General features: G+C 39.4%; 1 long non-coding RNA gene across 2 annotated transcripts in view; it reads left to right on the top strand.

Moving 5' to 3' along the window:
• Positions 1-21,136, top strand: part of LOC103876564 — a 52,339-nt gene that overhangs the window by 11,406 nt on the left and 19,797 nt on the right. For both annotated transcript variants that reach the window (XR_002516452.2, XR_004176726.1), the window contains exon 3: positions 5,191-5,274. This is a non-coding gene — a long non-coding RNA (uncharacterized LOC103876564). The remainder of the gene's footprint in view (positions 1-5,190; positions 5,275-21,136) is intronic.

Here is a 21,136-nt window from a genome sequence, read left to right as displayed (position 1 = left end):
TTTAGTAGAGATGGGGGTTTCACCCCGTTGGCCAGGCTGGTCTCGAACTTCTGACCTCGGATGAGCTGCCCGCCTTGGCCTCCCACAGTGCTGGAATTACAGGCATAAGCCAACATGCTTGGCCCCTGTTCTACACACTGTTCTGAGAGCCGCTCTTACTTAATCCTCACAACAAGCTGATGAGTTACTGTGATTGGCTTATTTTTATTTTTTATTTTTTGAGATGGAGTCTTGCTCTGTCACCCAGGCTGGAATGTAGTGGCGTGATCTGAGCTCACAGCAACCTCTGCCTCCCGGGTTCAAGTGATTCTCTTGCCTCAGCCTCTTGAGTAGCTGGGATTACAGGCGCGCACCACCACGCCCAGCTAATTTTTGTATTTTTAGTGGAGATGGAGTTTCGCCATGTTGGTCATGCTGGTGTGAAACTCCTGACCTCGTGATCTGCCCGCTTCAGCCTCCCAAAGTGCTGGGATTACAGGCGTGAGCCACCATGCCCGGCCAGCTTATTCTTAATGTCTCCATCGAACACATGATCAGACAGGCTCAGAGTGGTTATGTAACGAGCTCAGGGTCACACGTCAGAGGCCTGCTTGATCATTCTCGTGGGCCCCACACATCCTTGCCACTACTTCTGCAGACACGGGGTTCCTCTGGCCTAAGATGCACTCTTTTTATCTCTATTTTCCTGAATCTTATACAATCTTCTAGACCTACCTCAATTCCTATCTCCTTCAAGAAGCCTTTCCTCATAATTCCTGTTCTCATTAACCTCCTCCCTCTCTTCAGAATTCCCCTAGAAACTCATTACGCTTTTCATTTCATATGTGTTTTGTCTTCTTCAACCATTGCTTCCCAAAGGGTCGATCTTTTGCACCTCCCAAAGGTTCTAGCACTGTGCCGACAGCATAGTAGATGTTCAGTTAAGGCTTTCTTACTTGTAAACCCTTCCAAATCAAACATCTAACTGAATGCCAAAAATCTATTGAACAAACTGATGCTTTCGTGAACTCTGTGCCATGTACAAGGGATATTAACTCACTCCAAATAGGCCTTGCAACCCACTTGGATGAGCTGATAGCTTTTATGCGTTGATCTCCAGGCAAGTCACCAAAGGATTTGCACTTTACTTTATAACAGCAATCAGTTTAGGCATTTAAAATAAGTTTTTCAGATGAACTTCGTTAGAAATCAAAAGTCATCCTATGTATACTATTTTAACGGTAATTGGCATCTTGTTTCTTATAGAGAATACTGAGGTCTCAGGTCAACACTGATTTTTGTGCAATAGTAACTAACACCTCACTGGGTTTGCCACATGAAATATATATAACAGTTATAAATAAAATACTCCAATAGGAAAATGTGTCTTGCCTTTCTGTAAATTACCATCAATTCATGGAATCCTCATTTGATCCTTCTGGGACCAGCAAAAATTGGGAGCAGGAAAAGTGCCGCTTGGCAAAACTTTGAATTTTCCTTTTGTGAAATGCGAATATAGGACATCAACGATATGCACTAAACACTCTGCAAATTGTGTGGCTGCATTAAGCATGATAAAGCACTATGAGAGGATCACTAGGTAAGGGTTTTACACAAGAATGGAAAGAGAGAGTGAATGAGTTGAGGAGCTTGCCATGTACAAATTAAATCACTTTGATAAAAGGGACAGAAGTATCGAGTTCTCAGGGTTTCAAGAAGCAGAGTAAAGAAAGATGAGCCTTTAGTACTCTTAGTCATCAATCAAGCATTATTGAGGCTAAGAAAGCATCTCACCCTACTCAAATTCTGTATAGAGCAGTTCTCAAACCTGGCTGTACCCTAGAATGGCCTAGAGAGATCTAAAAAGTTTTAAAACCACACCACCACCACCACCTGAAGTCATCTTCAGGTAGGCTGAACTGGAATGTCTGAGAGTGGAACTTGGAGATCTGGAGTTTTGAAACTTTTTCCTGTGATTCTGCTATGTGGTAAATGTTGAAAGCCTCTTTTGTATAATTATCAGAATTCGGATGCCTTAGGAGGTTGATGCTTAAGGCTTCTTTCCTGCTAACTTCTGACATGTGCTATCACAATATAGCTTTGAGGATTTAGGATTAAGCCCAACTCTACTGGAAAAGCTCACTTAGCTTTTGGGCGTGAAGGAGCCCTCTATAGCCAAAATCTTAAAAGGGGTTTCATGTTAATAGATTCTTGGAATATTCAATTCAAAGTAATTTTGAAGGCAGTGAGAGTGTAGTATACCTCAAAAGAGATCTCAAAAGGGAGTTTGGAGTTGACAACCAGTGCCAGTGGAATAAGGGATCGGCGTTAATGTTAACACATGGTTTAAGTTAAAAAAGGCTTATTGGAAGAGGTCAGGTTCAGGCCCTGCATTTCCGTTTGTCTTTCTGTATTCTGTAAGCTTATTGAGAGCAGGGATAGTGTTTAGTTTGTCATAAAATCTCGACAATGACTGGCATAGAATAGGCAGTAGATAAATGTTTGGTGAAGAGATTCAGGCCCTGAGAAAAGATGGAGGCTAAAACCTGGATTTCAGACCTCTTTGATGTGACCAGTCAGATACAGCACACGTTTCTACCATGGGAATTTGACAATTCCCAAGACAACAGACACCTGTTATAATGCAACATATACTTTCATAGACTAGGAGCTACTGTGGTTATGGGTTTATGTGTAGTAAATGCGAGTGTCCCTATGGTCAGACTATAGAAGTTTTTGTTCACTAGCGCAGTGACTAAATGTTTTGATTGTACATTTCTATTATGTATTAAAAAGATGAATAGAGAGAAAAAGAATTAGGCCAGGAAAACAAAATTTTAGCTTCTTTAATTTATTTAGATCATATGAAATCTTCCAAATTGTCCAGCCTAGGCAAAAGGTAGACTTTTTTTTTTTAGATCATTTCTCAATTCTGTGTGCTCTTAACACCATAATTCTATTCCCAATTATGTTTTTAACTTTTTGGGCCATTACCTTAACATCTACACAATGTCAGAGGGTTAAGGTGATCACTATTGCTTCTCTTAGCTCTACAGCTCACCTACGGCTCTGTAATCTGACTTGCAGCTTCTCTACCAGAGAAGTAATTTTACTATTCAGGAGTAGTTTTGGCCAAAGGAAGTCCCCTAATGTTCCTATTCTAAATGTTTTTGTTATCTTCCACTAGCCTGCTTGAAATTCAATGTAACTAGCAACTTCAAGCTATTTATGACATGGCTTTGGGCAATAATCCTAAAAAGCAAAAATCCTAAACGCTGTAATCCTGAATGTTGAAATCCCCAAAGATCAAAATCCCTAAAGCCTAAAACCCTGAAAATCACAATCCCAAAAGATCAAAATCCTGAAAACATGATTAAAAAAATTTTTTTTTTAATTTAAAAATCTTATTTACATGTTTAAAAGAGAATTTATTTGAAAAACATAGAAAACCATGACAGGACACTTCAAAGGCCACTTTCCACAGTAAAACAGGCAATAATAACACATAGTTTTACAAGTAGATAACTCAGGCATACTAATGCCAGTCACAGTTATGAGCAGATGAGCTCTATTAATAATGAAATAGTTTATATTATTGTGGTCATCTGAAATATCAAGATGTACAACCCAAGTCTTTTGATGAGATTGATTGAAAACCTTGATGAGTCACCACCACATATGCAGTTGCTCAAAGAACTGAGATCTTGGAGAATTTTTACCTTTCCAAAATGCAGATGTATAAAAAAGAAACCTCTTCATTTATTGAGGAAGTTTCAATATTTTAAAATACATGCACAAGGCTTACATACCAAGTTAAAGTTGGATAATGCACATTCATGGAGTCAAATCTGCAAAATAAAAGTGCATAAAAAGAATTAGAGCTCTCTAAAAATTTTTACACAATTTATTTGGAAATGATGTGAAGATGAAACACCTAGCATAGTAAATTGTAAAAAGTAATGCTGACAATTTAAAACAGTGGGGAAAAGAGCTAAAAACAAACAAACCCCAAAATAGACAAACAGAAAAACTAAAATAAAAATTTGACATGTGAAAAAGTGTATTAAAGGGATAGATTATGGGCAATTGCATGGAGATAGCACAGAAGAGCTGGTCAACTTTTACCATCACTAACCACATTTTGAAGTCTTGCATCACAATGAATAGCTGCTTTTTGTCTTTTAGGACATGACTTTTCTCAAAATACATTCACATTCATTTTCTAGGTGGCACTGCTCTTTTTGAAGTTCTTCTATGATTCAATATACATTGACATGAACATTTCCTGTTAAATTTTTCCATCTTCTGTGCCACATTTCTATGTTGTTTTGGGTACACGGGACTCCATTCTGCATGCACTCATACACAGACCACAAATTTGGCAGAAACAATCCTGGTGATGGAACCCAACACTGTTGTGTAAGTGTCTTCTTATCCTACCATGCTCATGATTATTTTGGAACCAGACAGTATCTTTGCTGGCTTCTTCCAGAAAATTTGGCTTTAATTCATTAAAAGCTCCTGAAGCTGATGAAATAATCTATACACCAAACACCTGTGACAAGAATTTAGCTATGTAATAAGCCTGTACATGTACCCCTGAACCTAAAATAAAAGTTAAAAAAAAAAAAAGTTTCTGGAATTATGTCAGCTGGAAGGAATGCCAATGCAGACAAATGACACATTTTTAAACTGAAATTTTCGTCATTGCCATATTACGTGGCCAATCCACTCCTCTGGATTTTTCCACTGAATGCATTGGGCTGAATGGAAAAACCCAACTTTATTGGTAACACCTTGAAATTCACTTTCAGAAGCCTTGAGCACACCTAATTTTAAATCTATCATTGTGGTTGGGAAATTCAAGTAGATGTTATGGATTTTAGACTTTAGGGATTTAGATTTTAGGAATCTCAACATTCAGGATTATGGTGTTTGAAGCTGTGTCTTTTGGGATTATGATTGGCGCTGTTATGAAATGAATGGTTCTTAAAATTGGTAACTAAATTGCATGATAATGTGTAAAATTTTTGATATAGCTGATAGACTTTCAAGGAACCAAACTTCTAAATTATTATTCATAATGTGATTAATTGATTTAGTCATCCAACCAATATTGGTGACCTCTGGAAGAGAGGTTCTAGTTACAAAGTAACTGAGGGTTTAGCAATGGTGAAGAGCAGAGACACTGAGTTTGTGTCCTTCCTACAGGAAGCTTTACTGTGAAAGACCTGCGAGATCCTGAGAAGTTAAATAAAGAAGGGTGCGGAGAGAATGAACATATTCCAGCAGACTGTGAGTAGAGGGGGAAGAAGTGATGGATCCAAGTGCTGACAGGAAGGAGTGGGGGGTTCCTTCAAGGGCACGTGGTGGCCTTGACAGTGCCTGATCATAGGACATAGTTTCAGTACTTCTGTGTGGCAATAGTTTGGACATGACTAAAAATAACACTAAGATAACACAGAGATCAAATTTGTTCTAGGAGGGTATGGGTAAAGTGTAAATTAGAGTACTTAAAAATTGTAAAACATCTTATTTGGTCATCAACAAAAATGTCATTTCCAGCTGTGTTAGCCTGGAGTCTCCAGAGAAAAAGAAACAGAACATCTCTCTCAATCTCTCTCTCAATCCCTCTCTCAATCTCTCTCTCTCAATCTCTCTCTCTCTCTCTCTCTCTCAGTCTCTCTCTCAATCTCTCTCTCCCTTTCTCTCTCTCTGTCTCTATTCCTATTTGACTTCTTTCCAAACATGAATTCAAAAAACCATATCTGGGGAGCGAGAGAAAGAGAATTGTTCACTGTAAACAGAAGCTAATAAATATGAAGAACTTTAAAGGTAGTTTCCTACTTACAATTGGGAGAAGAGGATTATTCGTGAGAGAGAAAGACAAAGAGAGAGAGTGTGTGTGTGTATGTGTGTGTGTGCGCATGCGTGCACGCAGGTATATTGTACATAAAGATACAAAGAACTCTGTCTCTCTCTCTCTCTCTTTATATATATATATATATATATATATATAAAGAGATTTATTATAAGGAACTAACTCATGTGATTACGGAGGCTGAGAAATTTCAAGATTGCAGTTGGCAAGCTGGAGTCCCACCAGAGCTGCTAGTATATTTCCAATCCAAGTCTGAGGACCTGAGAACCAGGAGAGCTGATGCCATAAGTTCCCATCTGAATTCATGTCTGAAGACAGAAGACGACGGATATTCCAGCTCAAATACAGGCAGAGAGAGAGAGAGAGAGAGAGAGAGAGAGAGAGAAAGTGAAAAAGTGAGGGAATTCTCCCTTACTCAGTCTTTGGTTCTATTCAGGCCTTCAACAGATTGGATCCGGCCCACCCACAATGGGAAGGCAATCTGCCTTACTGTGTCCACCTATTCAAATGTGAATCTCATCCAGAAACACCCTCACAGACACACCCAGAATAGTGTTTAACCAAACACCTGGGCACCCTGTGCCCTGTCAAGTTGATACACATTAATAACCATCATACTGGCTACATTGGTTAATGTTTTGCTTTATAGCCAGAAAATGGATTTATCAGACTTGCATGGAGTTTGGCTTTTTTCCAAACACGAATTCCAAAAAACAGTCCTTCCCTGGATTCCCTGTGAGGTAAAAGATCCGCCTTGGGTTCTGTTTGCGGCTAGAATTCGTGATTGTAAATTGTTTCCGTTTTTAAGGGGGGATTATAGTCACCAAATTGGCCACCCCTAAATTGGTGAAAAATTAAGGGGGAAATCTTCTGGATGGAAGTTTAAGAATTCAAAATATTCCAATAATATATGTAGGATAAAAACCTTAGATTGCTAAGACTACCTCATTTAGCATCTGCCAGGAAATACTTATTGTTCTAGAGAATGTATAAAAATAAATACACTAGTAGCCTCCTTCTTACATTTTGGCATTACTAGGTTACTTTATTTAATACTTTTTTCCAAAGAAGGTACTTGATATGCTTTTTGAAAAATTTAATTAAGGAATATAGTTGGAAAAATGGACATAGTTGGAAACATGGAAACAAGGAATGTAGCAAAGATAGAAAAAAAAAAAGAATTTCAGTTGTCCATCTGTTTTGAATTTTAGATTAGCCAAGATTTGCTGGATATATGAAGCAGGACAGATCACCCTGAGTCAACTTCATTCTTATTGGTTCATAATCCTTTGTTCATATTTACTGGGTTGGTAGAGCAATAGATGGTTTCTAACCTCAATGTTCACTGTAAGCAGAAGCTAATAAATTTGAATAACTTTAAAGGTAGTTTCCTACCCAAAACTGGGGGAGGAGGAGTATTCATCAGTGTGTGTGTGTGTGTGTGTGTGTGTGTGTGTGTAGGCAGGCATATCATACATGAAGATGGAAAGATATTGTATGTAATATGTAAAAATATCTTTTAGAGTAAAATTGTGACAAAAATTTAGATTTGAAGTCCATAGTTTTTCCTATCAAAGTCCTTTAACCCCCAAATTTCCTAATGAAATGTGGCTATGACTTAGCCAAAGTCTTGGATTTTTTTTTTTTAGTTTTAGGTTTTTTAGAGACAGAATCTTGCCGTCACCCAGGCTGGAGTGCAGTGGTGAGGTCATAGCTCAGTGCAACCTTGAACTCCTAGTAGGCTCAAGTGATCCTTCTGCCTTAACCTCCCAAGTAGCTGGGACTACAGGTGCATGTCACCACACTTGGCTTATTTTTAAATTTTCTGTAGCCTCAGGGTCTCACTATGTCGCCCAGGCTGGTCTCAAACTCCTGACCTCAAGTGATCCTCCTGTCTCAGCCTCCCAAAGTGTTGAGATTATAGGCATGAGCCACCACGCCAGGCCCAAAGTCTAGGATATTAATTGGGCCACATTTTTTTAAGGTGTCTATGATGAAGGCACAGTATTGGGACTAACGCCCACTGTAGTCACACTTCTTTCTGTGTCTCTTCCACCAGAGTTGGGAGAAGGCCAATCTGTTTCTTCCACTCTTCGTTTCCTGTGGCTATATTTTTGCTCCTAGGATACAGGAAGGAGAAATCTTGCTTCTTCCTTAGCTACCTTCTTCAGTGTTTTATGGGGCTCTCAGATCTTCTGGGTTAGACCAAACCCAGATTCAAATCTACCCAGTAGATTTGCCTGAGTGGGCATCTCTGGACACTGGAGGCAGCCTCTCTCATTACTCCCACTACTCTCTTCCTCCTTGTGGAGGCTGGCATGCTCTGCACTGAGGTTTCGTCCTCCCACTGTGTCTACAGGGAAGTTGCAAGTGTGGGCTTGATAGGAAGGCAAGAATAGGCCTCTCCAGTTTCCTTATTTTGAGGCCATAGGTGGCTTGAGACAAAGGCAACTGACGATTGTCTATTGTGTCTCTCACTAATACTCTGCATTCAGGTTTACGCCCCAGGGTCCACTAGGAAAGACATTGTGCTGGCTCCATTCCTCCCTGCTTACCTACTTACCATAGGATCTCATCGGAGGAGTAGCTGGGCTAGGACAGAGTGTGGGTATTCCTGGGACCTCTGCCCAAAGCTCCCCATAATACATCTGTAACAATTTCCAATGCGTGGGAGAATCTAAGTTTTAAAAACAGATGAATAACTTTTAGTTAAGCCCAACAGAATGGGATATTATCGGAAATATTGTGGGCAAGAATACATTAGTTTGACACATATTTACAAACCAAGCCAAAAGTTTTATTTTTCTTGCATGTAAACTTTATTATTCTACTTGAAAACCTACTGCAATACAGCTTGTTATTTTGTCTTGAAAATATTTGGAATTTTACTAGTCTTAAATAATGCAATACTGTTCAAATAGTTGTATTTTTAAGAAAAATATCAAATAAGCTAAAATTACTGTTAATATTGAAAGGCATAATGGGAAAGGTTAGGAAGCCCATTTTAAGTTTTTAAGGAAAGAAGTGAGATAGAGAAAGAGGAAATGGCTGAAATGAGATAGCACGGTGCTTCTTATTCAGCATTAGTGATTCACACATTTGGAAACTGGCATTTTTGATTCAGGAAAGGATTTCTTTCTTCTCTCTGCTTACATTCTATTCAAGATTTTTTACAAACTTATTTTTTAATTGACCAATAATAATTGCATATACTTATAGGATACAATGTGATGTTTTGATCTATTTATGCATTGTAGAGATTCAGTCAAACTAAGTAATTTATATCCATCACCTCAGCAACTTATCTTTTTTTGTGGTGAAAACATTAAAAATCCATTCTTTATGCAATTTTGATTATGTTCATTGGAGGCTAGTTCTAGAGAACACACATTTGTTTAGCAAAGTTAGGAAGTCTATCGTGCACACAGACCAAATGAAGATGCTATTTTGCCGTGTCAGAAAAAATTTAGGTCTATGTCAAGGAACTGATAACTTCAGCAGATCAAATAGATTTGCATGACAATTAATTTCTTAGAAATACGGTACGTGAAGAATAAGTTTTCAATAATTTCCTTGTTAGACTGGAGACATTCTTTTAGCTATTTTAAGAAATTCAGATTCTCAGGGGAAAAGAAAGCAAGTTTAAAGACACCACCAACAATCACAGTATTTCTTTTCTTTTTTTTTTTCTTTGAGACAGAGTCTTGCTCTGTCGCCTAGGCAGGAGTGCAGTGGCACGATCTTGGCTCACTGCAACCTCCACCTCCCAGGTTCAAGTGATTCTCCTGCCTCAGCCTCCTGAGTAGCTGGGATTACAGGTGTCTGCCATCACGCCTGGCTAATTTTTGTATTTTTAGTAATGATGGGGTTTTACCATGTTGGCCAGGCTGGTCTTGAACTCCTGACCTCAAGTGATCTGCCTGTCTCGGCCTCCCCAGATGCTAGGATTACAGGCGTGAGCCACTACACTCTGCCCACAGTCTTTCTTTTAATATCTTTCTTACACTTCTCAATCCTGCTCTCGATCACCTACACTTTTGTCTCATTTTCTTTGTAGTATTTTTCTTCGGCAATGTTCAGATATCTTGGCTCTGAGTTCAATGCCATTTCAGTAGCCCAGGCTGTTCAGACCACCTGTTCAGTGGCCTGAATGTGACAAGAGGCAAATGCTTCTATTGATCCTTGGCAAGTCTGAGAATCACAAAAAAATATTACAAGTAAGATTTGTCTGCTGTTTTCATTGAAGGTAACACAGTTGTGACCTGTCCAAGACCTACAAAAAAAGAGAAAAACAAACTAATAAATTGCTTTTGATATTGTTATTGACAAGAAATACAAAATACCTCTAAGCAGGTGATAGGTAGGCAATTTAATCTTCACTAGTATTTAATCATTGGTGCTTTCCCCTAAAACAGAACACCTTAAAAAGGTACTTGTCAGCACAGAAAAAAAAATGATGCATATAAAATGTACCATTTGTTTACTGTTGTCATTACTGGTTTTCTTCCAAGAAGTTTATGTTGTTTCAGCTAATCAAGTGAGATGACATTACTTTCTTTTGTGAATTTTTTTATTCATTAAAAAAAACTCTTTTATGTAGGGGGTCCGAATACTAGTCAAATGAGGTGTCCAGCAGTACACCAGCTTGGTTCTTAGAGCAGTAAACACCCTTGGAACACAAGATCTTTCCAAAAGATTCATTTTATAAGTTGCGATTACTGAAGTTACTTTCAATATAATCTCAATAATCTATTTTAGTAATGGATGCAATGTATAATCGCACTGCAAAATCAAAATCTGCTGCTTATCATGCTAATGTGATATTTACAAGAGTCATCACCATGGTTTCCAGTCCAAAGTCCCTCAAAGCCTTAAGCCTTGGTCAATGAAAAGTGAGACTCATAACCATGCAACTCTTAATTTTTGAAAGATTTCCTTAAAAAATAAAAGAAAACCCCAAGGAGAAATATTTTTGGCAGTGGAAATGTAGCAAATGTATCACTTGCAGAGAGAGACTCAAACGATAACTGTGTTTGATTGCTATATATTTAGTAATATGATCATTGGTGAGTAATAGAGTGTTTTACATGTAAAAGTATATTTACTTAAAATGTTTGATATGTCCTCCATAGTTTATAACTAACACTAAACAAAGCAAAAACTTCCCACTACTTTCTACCCAGAAATTCTTTCCTTTGTGATAATATTATTATTCTATTCTCAAGATTTCTTGTGTTCAATAATAGTCTAGGCTGTCTAAAGTTTGCAGTCATTTGGGGATCCTATATAGAACAATTGGTTCTGGACAAAATACTGTCCCTGAAAGCAAAAGGGTTGAGCCACAGTGCCCAAGTAGAGCAGAGTAGAACTGTAACGAGAGATAATTTACTCCATAGCACAGGCCAGTTAACCAGAGCCCAATATCTAGCAGTGAGAGGATAGCAAAGACATGGTCTTCATTTCAATCACCTGACAGTCATTTCAAAGGTGCCTATTAATTTGTTGATTATGCACTATTATCTTAAAATAATCAGTCTAGTTCATACATTGTCAGCAGGGACAACATCACCTTCAAAGGGACCACAATTTGTCCTTGGGGAATGAAAAATTTTTACTTTTTAAATGTATACAGCACAGATATACAATATATCTGTGGTATAAGAATTTCATGGGGGGGCAGTGGGTAGGAAAATGTCTAAAAATGTCTCTTTAAATGGGCAATAATAATAATAATAAAAAAAAAACCACAGCTCTAGTTTCATTGAAAGGGATTGATAGACAATATCTGTATTTGTACCTCTCAGGAAGATAACCATAATTGCAAAGTTATCAATAGTGCTTCAGTGTGGCAACTGCTTCTATTATTGGGTTTCTTTAATTCTCTCTTTGGTCCCTATTCTGCTAGGTTGGCCTCAACTGCTTAGCATCATGTGATAGACAGCAACAGGTCAAATTAACTTGCTGTAAACTTACATAATCATGAATTGACTTCAGAGATACTTTAATCACTCAATTTTTAAAGTCAAATATTTGTAACTTTATTTAAACTCATTTTAACAGATAATAAAACATGTAGTATTAAAGAAATATATTTAATAAAATTCTCATATTCTCCCTATGCCATCTGGATGTTAGTTAACTAACAGGTATTTCTTAGGCAACGATTATATGCAATGTACAGAGGTTCAGCAGTTTCCCCCTTGCCCTCATGGAGAGGTGAAATGAGCTTAAAAGTGCTAATTACAAAATTAGTAATTTAATTACAATTCTTTTTTTTTTTTTTTTTTTTTGAGATGGAGTCTTGCTCTGTCACCCAGGCTGGAGTGCAGCGGCGCGATCTCGGCTCACTGCAAGCTCCGCCTCTGGGGTTCACGCCATTCTCCTGCCTCAGCCTCCCCCGAGTAGCTGGGACTACAGGCACCCACCACACGCCCGGCTAAATTTTTTGTATTTTTAGTAGAGACGGCGTTTCACTGTGTTAGCCAGGATGGTCTCGATCTCCTGACCTCGTGATCCGACCACCTCGGCCTCCCAAAGAAAATTAGTAATTTAATTACAATTCTTATAATGCTTATAATGATACAAGAGTGGAAACTCAAATACATTATATGGAAGAGCATTGTTAAAGCAAACTAAATATGGCCTGAGAAGGACTCGATACTTCTATATCTGAGTCCTTGTGGACAAACTGCCGCCTAACTTAATAGGCAGACAAGATTGAAAACCTAACTTAGGAATATGTGCCTGTAACAATAGCTGAGTCTTGGCCAGTCCTAGTGGCCGTACTTCAACCATTCATACACTGCTGAGTGTTCAAACTGTGTTCAAATAAGGCATATGCCAAGCTGTAATCAATCCAGCCATTCTGTACCTCACTTCCAATTTCTGTATGTCATTTCCCTTTTATTTATTTATTTATTTTAGTCTATATATCTTCTTCCACCACGTCACTACTTTGGAGTCTCCTTGAATCTGCTGTGATTCTGGGGGCTGCCTGATTGGCGAATCATTCATTGCTCAAATAAACTCCTTTAAATTTAATTCGGCTGAAGTTTTTCTTTTATCAGCATGTATCATTGGGAACCGGCATTGTTGGAGGATAAGGAGAACCTACTTTATGGAGAAAAAATCCTGCTGAGATCTAAAGGCTGCAAAGGCATGGGGAGGAAGATGGGAGGACAGAGGAGGAAACATGAGTGAAGACTCTGAGCAGGAACGAGCTTGACTCTGTGGAGGATCTAAAAGGACTGGTGTGATTGGAGAGAGAGGAACTGGGGGTGATGTAGGTGGGAACAAGGCTGGATGATGGCAGGCCAGATAACACAGGATTTTTGTGGGCTGTCCTAAGGATTGGGGAAATATTCAAACAGAAATAGAAGGTGATTTTAGAGCTTGAAGTAACAGTGAATTAATGTGACGAGCATGTTGAGATGCCTTCTGAGCTGCATTGTGGAATTTCATTTGGAGGAGAGTGAGTATGGGTGTGGGAAGCAGTAAGTAGGCTTTTGCATGAACCCAGTAGGGTGGTTGCAGTAGAGATGAAATAATAATTAGAAACTGGTGATCGACTAGACAGAGGAGTGAGGAAGAAGTAAGTACAAAATAAGAGGCTTGGGTTCCTACTTGTGCAGCCAGCTGGGTGGATGGTGCGGCCATTGTCTTGGGGTGGCGCACACTGGAGGAAAACCAGATTTAGGAAGGCCAAGACCAGGGGTGTGGTGGGGAGCAGGGAAGGGAGAGAGCTTAGGAACCCAGTTCTGAATACATTAAGCCCAAGGTGCCTGTGAGATATTCCAGCGGAAGAGCTGGGTTGGCAGTCAGATACATCATTTGCCTAGACTTCGAAGAGAGAAGAGACCTGAGGCGGGGACAAAATTCGAGAGGTCTAATTGGACGATTGCAGCCCCAGGCATGGATGAGATAGTCTTGGAAATGGTTATCAAAGAAGAAGACAACTGGGCCTAGTAGTGAGCCTTGTATTACTCCAACATTAAAAGTCCAGCATAACAGACTGAGGGTGGGCAGAGAGGTTGCTGGAGAGCTAAGACAGTTCTGTGTCACCAGGAAAGAGAATATTACAAGATGGTGGGAATGGATTGAGTGGAAGCTTACTGGGATTCCAAATGACATGAGAATGGCAAAACCATTCTCATGTCGTCGGATTTGCTGACCCGGTCTTTCTCAGTGAGAATGATTCAGGCGGAGTCAGTGGAAATGTGGTTAAGGACACTGAGATGTAGAAGTTGAGGAAAGAGAAACAGCTTTCATAGACACCTCAGCCATGAGGGATAGAGTGAGAAAGGACAACTATTGGAAAAGGAAGTCGAGTTAAGGAGGAAGACCCCGCTGTAGAGGATGTGCCTGCACGTGGGACCCCATAGTCTTCGTGGTTGGAGAGACACATTCCTATTACACAGAAGGGGAGAATGAGGATGAGGATGAGGGAAAATGAAGTAGTGTATAGACTTGGCCACAGAAATTTGAGAAAGTTTCTAGGTTGGAAATATCATTCTTATAAATATGCAGCCGAAATGCAAAACTCTCTCAAATTCCTGTTACATAGTCCTAAACTTGCTTATATCTTATCTTTGGACAATGCAGAGACATCTAACCAGTATCCCTCACCCACTCTCACCTCTCACTGCACCTGACTCAACAAGTTCTCTCCCTCTCACTCTTATAAAAAGGAAGAAGTCATTTGGGCCCCTAATGAAAAGAAAAAGAGGCAGTATCACGCTTGTATCTTCCATAGACGAGGTCCTAAAATAAATTCTTGGTGGGGAAGGTTAAGGCCTTATCCAAAGCTCATAATGGTTTTCCTCCTTTTGGCTCAGGGACTACAAGTCAGTGCCAAGAAAAATCTCATGCCCCTTCTTGTTTTTGCAGAGCACACAACATAAACGTAACCCCAGCAGTAACAAGACTGACACTTAGTTCTCTCGTTTTCTTTCCTCTTCATAGATGCCAAGGATTAGATCACTTCATAATGGAAAATTACAATTCCCTTAGGGATTAATTCAATTGAAATGTCAAAGAGCTGGGTGGGGAGGGTTTTTTTAGCACCTCAGCTCAAAAGAGAAGAAACGTTATTTAAATAGGTTCATATTTCATGTCTGGAGGGCAGGAAGTTTTAAGGTTTAAAGGGGTTACTGGTGCTTCCTGGAAATTCCAGGCTTGAATAGATTTTCCAGGTGTCTTCTCTCTTTCCAAAAAAGATCCTTGCACTTTTCCCACCAAGTTGAATTATATAATGTTTGGATGTGTGTCACACCTTTAGGGACATACCCTGGTCAGGTGTATTCACTATGGCTGTGACGTGGACTCATGTAAGTCCTGCACCTTTGCTGTGACTACCATTTCTCTCTCACTCCAGAAAGATTGTCATAGTTCAAGAGCAAGTGATGTGTATTAACATAATAGAAGTCTTGATGTCAGCTCAAAATAGCACACATTATGTATTACAAATTGTATATGTTATTCACAAACTATAGGATTATGTTAAAATGGTGAGTGCACAATACTTAGTAGGAAGCCTGGCACACAGTAAGTGCTCACCAAATGGTGATTCTGAAGAAGGAAAGTCAAATGGCTTGAAGAGCCATCAAGGTGAACCAACAACACGATAGAACCTTTCACATCCTGCTTCAGAATCAGTGTCTAACACTCAGTTTTAATGACTGCACATATTTATTTATTTATTTATTTATTTATTTATTTATTTTTTGAGACAGAGTCTCACTTTGTCGCCCAGTCTGGAGTGCAGTGGCGCGATCTCGGCTCACTGCAAGCTCCACCTCCTGAGTTCACACCATTCTCCTGCCTCAGCCTCCGGACAGTAGCTGGGACTACCGGCGCCCGCCACCACGCCCAGCTAATTTTTTGTATTTTTAGTAGAGACGGTGTTTCACCGTGTTAGCCGGGATGGTCTCAATCACCTGACCTCGTGATCCGCCCGCCTCGGCCTCCCAAAGTGCTGGGATTACAGGCGTGAGCCACCGTGCCCGCCCAACTGCACATATTTTTAGATGGAGGTAATTTTGCGTCCAGGCACCATTTATTCCAGCACTGCCAATAAAAGTATAATGTGAGTGCTATACATTTGAATGACACATATAATTTAAATTTTTCTGGTAGTCACAAAAAACAGATGACACACACAAAGCAGGTGAAGTTAAGTTTAATAATATATTTTCATTGGACCCAATCTATTAAAATTGTCTTCATTTTAACATGTAATTAATATAAAAGGCTTATTAACAAGATATTTATATATTTTTTCATGCTAAGTATCCAAAATCTGGTGTATATTTTACTAACAGCACATCTCAATTTGGAAGAGCCATATTCCAAGTGCTTCATTGCCCCTTGGGGCACGTGGTTACCTTATCCAATATGCTGGCTTACGACTTCATGTGTATAATCTCATTTAATTCTCTGCTCACTCAAGGGTAGTTATACTTTGCCCATTTTACAGATACAGAAAGTGATCATAAAGTTAATTCTACTGATCTAAGACTCACCATATAGTAAGTGGTAGCATTAGAACCCAAACCCAGAGAGTCTCACTGGAAGTCCTGTTCTTCAAAAACCATGCCGTGTGCTTTCAAGTCGTTTAGAGACATGGATTCTTATACTTTCAAAAAGACCTTGAAAATATGAGAAGGCCATTACAAATCCTTCTTTTTCTTTCTTTCTTTGCCTCTTCCTAGCCTCTGGTTGTTGGAATTCTCAGCCTTCCTTGGCTGACAGCTACAGCACTCTGTGCTCGGCCTCTGTCCTCACGGGTCCTCGTTCCCTCTGTGTGAGCCTCTGTGTGTCTACCTATAAAGATGTCTGCCATACTGGATTTAAGGCTCGCTCTACTCCTCATCTTAAATAATTATGTCTGCAAAGACCTCGTTGCTAAATAAATTCACATTCTGGGGTTTCAGATAGATGTGAATTTTGGGGGGATGCTATTCAACCCAGTACAAGTGTCTACTTGTATCAGATGCTCTTCTGGGCACTAGGGGTGTACAGGTAATGGAGATGTGCATAGTTCCTGCCCTCCAGGAGGAGTCATGTGTGGAGACAGGAGACAGACATTGATCAAATAACTACACAGACACTTTCCTGGGTAATAGAGGTCTAAACAGAATTGAGAAGGAGGGGAGCAGGTTAGCCTCGTCCTTTAGGAAGCAAACTCCTTCATCGCTGGGACCAAATCTTACTCATTGTTGACTCCCTGGTGCCTGGTACATTGTTGATGTTCAGAGACTGAGTACTAAGGAAAAAAATGCCAATGAACTCATTATAGAAACAAAGTTAAAAGAACTTGGCTCAAGCCTGTAATCCCAGCACTTTGGGAGGCCGAGACGGGCGGATCACCAGGTCAGGAGATCGAGACCCTCCTGGCTAACACAGTGAAACCCCGTCTCTACTAAAAAATACAAAAAACTAGCCAGGCGAGGTGGCGGTGGGCGCCTGTAGTCCCAGCTACTCGGGAGGCTGAGGCAGGAGAATGGCGTAAACCCAGGAGGCGGAGCTTGCAGTGAGCTGAGATCTGGCCACTGCACTCCAGCCTGGGCGACAGAGCGAGACTCCGTCTCAAAAAAAAAAAAAAAAGAACTTGGCAAGAAGGTCAAAGACTTATTTTGAGATTATTCGTGTTGACTGAAGGCGAAGACGACTTATTTCTAACTAGAGAAAATGTCAAGCCCTCAGTCAATTTTTGTGGATAAATAAGTCTTGTCTACCTCACTTCCATTTCAGCACATCTTTCTTGTTCCATTTCTGATTGGTCTTGCATTCAATTAGTTTTTTGATGCTCATTGAGAATACAGTTATTTGGCTCATTATATTAGATAATAATAAAATTAGAATAATAAACTTCTTCCTCTCTTATGAGTTTATTGTATATTCTTGGATATTCATAATTGCAGTATATTTCAGTATATTATTTTGGATGTTTAAACTCACCCGTTGGACCAGTTAGGTGCTATTAGGTGGTGAAGGCAATTCAGTAATTGAGAATCTTAATTTTTGTCTAGGGGCCAAGAGGAACAAAGTGAAGCTTGAGTTGCAATGGTAAAGAAGCAGTAGTTACTCATCAGAGAGAGAAAAATATTTTGTTACTTTTGTGATTGCATGGCTTCCTTGATTCTGTCCATGTTCAGATATGATTACAGAGTGGTCTTATTTGGGCTTGGTTTTATCATAGTCATGGTATGACCTCATGTGATGTTGAAATTCTGTGAAATTGTTTATGTTTATAGGGAACACTGTGGGTTGTTACCAGCTGTCAGTTTTCAGAGCCTTTGTTTATCTTCAGTAGACGCCTCCACCCTGTCAGGGAGTCACTTTCATTAGGTTCTTGTTTATCTTTCCAGTATTTCTTTTTTTTTTTTTTCCAAATACAGTCATGTATGTTCTTATTTCTCCCATCATAAACAAAAGGTAGCATACTACATACAGTGTTCTACAACTTGCTTGTTTTTCTTTAGAATATACACTAGAGATCTTTCTGTATCAGTACACAAAATTCTCTCCCATACTTTTTGTGGGTGCATAGTACTCCATTGTCTGGATGCATCATAGTTATTACAGAATTTTGGCACCTTAACAGCATATACCTTCTGATTCAGGACAGAAAAGCCCCAGAATTGATGCTTAGTTGGAGAGAGTTCTTGGCTTTGCCCAGGAAAGAATTCAAGGGAAAGCTGGTGGTGTTTGCAACTTTTATTGAAGTAGCAGTGTATAGCAGGAGCAGAGGTATTGTTCGCTGCAGTGCAGCACTACCCCACAGGCAGTGTGCGCCCAGAGGAACAGCTCAGAGGCAGTTCTGCAGTCATATTTATACCCATTTTTAATTATATGCAAATTAAAGGGTAAATTGTTCAGAAATTTCTAGAAAAAGGTACATTGTAGTAACTTCTGGGTTATCAGGTCGTTGCCATGGAAAGTGGTGGTAACCTCCAGATGTTGCCATGGCGATGGTAAACTGACAGGGCACACTTGGTGCACATGTCTTAGGAAGAGGTGCTTTCGCCTCTTCCCTGTTTTAGTTAGTCCTCAATCTGGTCTGGTGTCTGAGGCCTGCCTCTGGAGTTGAGTCCTGCCTCTTACCTCACTTGTACCTCTAAAATAACAGTGCGGACAGATGCTTATGTGTAAAACACTGAGCTTACGTTTGACAAGCACTTGCAATGTAGACCGGAGTCAAGACAGATGTGACACTCTGCAGTGTAGACCAGAGTCAAGACAGATGTGACACTCTAGCAAGCTGGCTTCTATTCTTGGTTCCACCAGCAATTTCCTTGACAAGTCACTTAAGGTTTCTGAGCCTCAGTTTTACATCTGTAAAAATACGGGGTTGAAAAATATTGGAAGCCTAGTCAAATTTCATCCTTTTGATTTTATTCTCATAGCAGGTAGATGTTTAACCACCGACTTTCCAGAAGAAACAAACACCTGATCTGTAATGTTTGCTGACTTTCACGGTGTAAATACTGTCAGCATGACCAAAATCTCAAGCTACTAACAATTTAATAGTTTTCAAAATTTCCAAAAATTTAACAACTGACTTTTGGAGCTGAAAAAATGTCCTACAATGAGGCTCACTGAGATTCAGACATTGTAACGTCCTCAGAGAGAAGGTATATCCTACACACTTATCACACTTAGAAAAAATAAAAGACAACTAAAGGACATTATCCTCTATATCTACTATCTTAAACATTCCCTGAAGTTTTCATTAATTTATAGCACAGGAGTCCTTAGGAACAAAGAGTAATTCACTTTAGTAACTGTAATAAATTACCCAATCTTTATCTGCCAAGAAATTTACTCCATTGGGTCAAAGTTTACTGTATTAGTATACTATTTAATCCTGATTCTTTACTATTGCTGTACATTTTAATCAGCTTTTGACAATTATGCCAGCCAGGCCCCACCCCCAGACTAATAAAGCAGAATTTCAGAAGAGTAGGTCTCAGACACTGGTTTGTTTTAAAAGTGTTCCAGGTGATTCTAATGTGCCCCCAGGGTTAAGGACAACCGGCCTCTGGATACTTGGTATATAGGTCCTCTGATACTTGCCTTTCTTTCTCTTTTTAAGTGAAGGACACTGTGCAGATACGTGTTCCCATACAGATAACTGATTCAGCTAAACTAACTCATGTGCAAGAAAAAAATCTTCAAGATCATAAAAACATGGCTAATGCGATTGATCTCTCTGAAAAATAAATTCAACAGAACTCAAAATCTGACCTCGCATTTTATTCCTCAAATGTAAAATCTACTGCAAGAGTAAAATGAGAGGAAATCCAAATGTCTAATTCCTCTCTGTGAGATTTAAGTTTGTTTTGTTTTAAAGAAAGGTCATTTTGTTCCTCCTCTTTTTTTTTTTTTTTTTTTTTTTTTGCTGGCCTTGGGAAGCAGCCGATCATCCCAGCATACAAGAAATTAATTACCCTGGAGGGCCAGGTGCAACCAGTTAGTTGGTTGCTATGGGGACAGAAGCTATACATCTTGGACTTTTCAGGATAGTTTCTTATTGCATGAAATCTTATTCTTTTCATAAGGGCCATTCACAAAAATATAAATGTAAGTGTGATTTGATTACTCTTACATATGCATTAGTACATAAACAGGAAAAAATACATTGCCAAATAATAAGCCCTCATATTTGTAAAGAAAACTTAAGACTAGATACAACTTGAGTAATTAGTTTTTTTTTTTCTGTTTTTTTTTTCTTTTGAGAGGGAGTCTCGCTCTGCAGCCTAGGCTGGAGTGCAGTGGCGCAATGTGGGCTCACTGCAAGCTCCGCCTCCCAGGTTCAAGCCATTCTACTGCTTCAGCCTCCTGAGTAGCTAGAACTACAGGCACCCACCATCACACCTGGCTGTTTTTTTTGTATTTTTAGTAGAGATGGAGTTTCACTGTGTTAGCCAGGATGGTCTCAATCTCCTGACCTCGTGATCCACCCACCTCCCAAAGTGCTGGGATTACAGGTGTGAGCCACCGTGCCCGGCCCAAGTGAATTAGTTTTTTAAAGATCTAAGACATTTTGAAATTCTGTCAGAAAAACTAGAAAAATAAACTTTTCTGGAGTCTTGTGACACTTAGAGCACAGGGCTGCTGTGCCCAGTACCAGTTAAAGTTAAGCCCAACATATGAGATGCATCAGCTCTCATCCAAGATTTCATTATAAACTCTGTTCAAGTAGACTGATTTTCAATTCTCCTGAAGAGACCCAATGTAGGGCTGCATCTCTAAAACATAATTAAAAATGATAGT

The sequence above is a fragment of the Papio anubis genome, chromosome 10 (assembly GCF_008728515.1).
Source record: "Papio anubis isolate 15944 chromosome 10, Panubis1.0, whole genome shotgun sequence".
Taxonomy (NCBI): Eukaryota; Metazoa; Chordata; class Mammalia; order Primates; family Cercopithecidae; genus Papio; species Papio anubis.
Note: the sequence above shows the minus strand (reverse complement) of the source record. Positions and strands in the feature narration are given on the sequence as shown.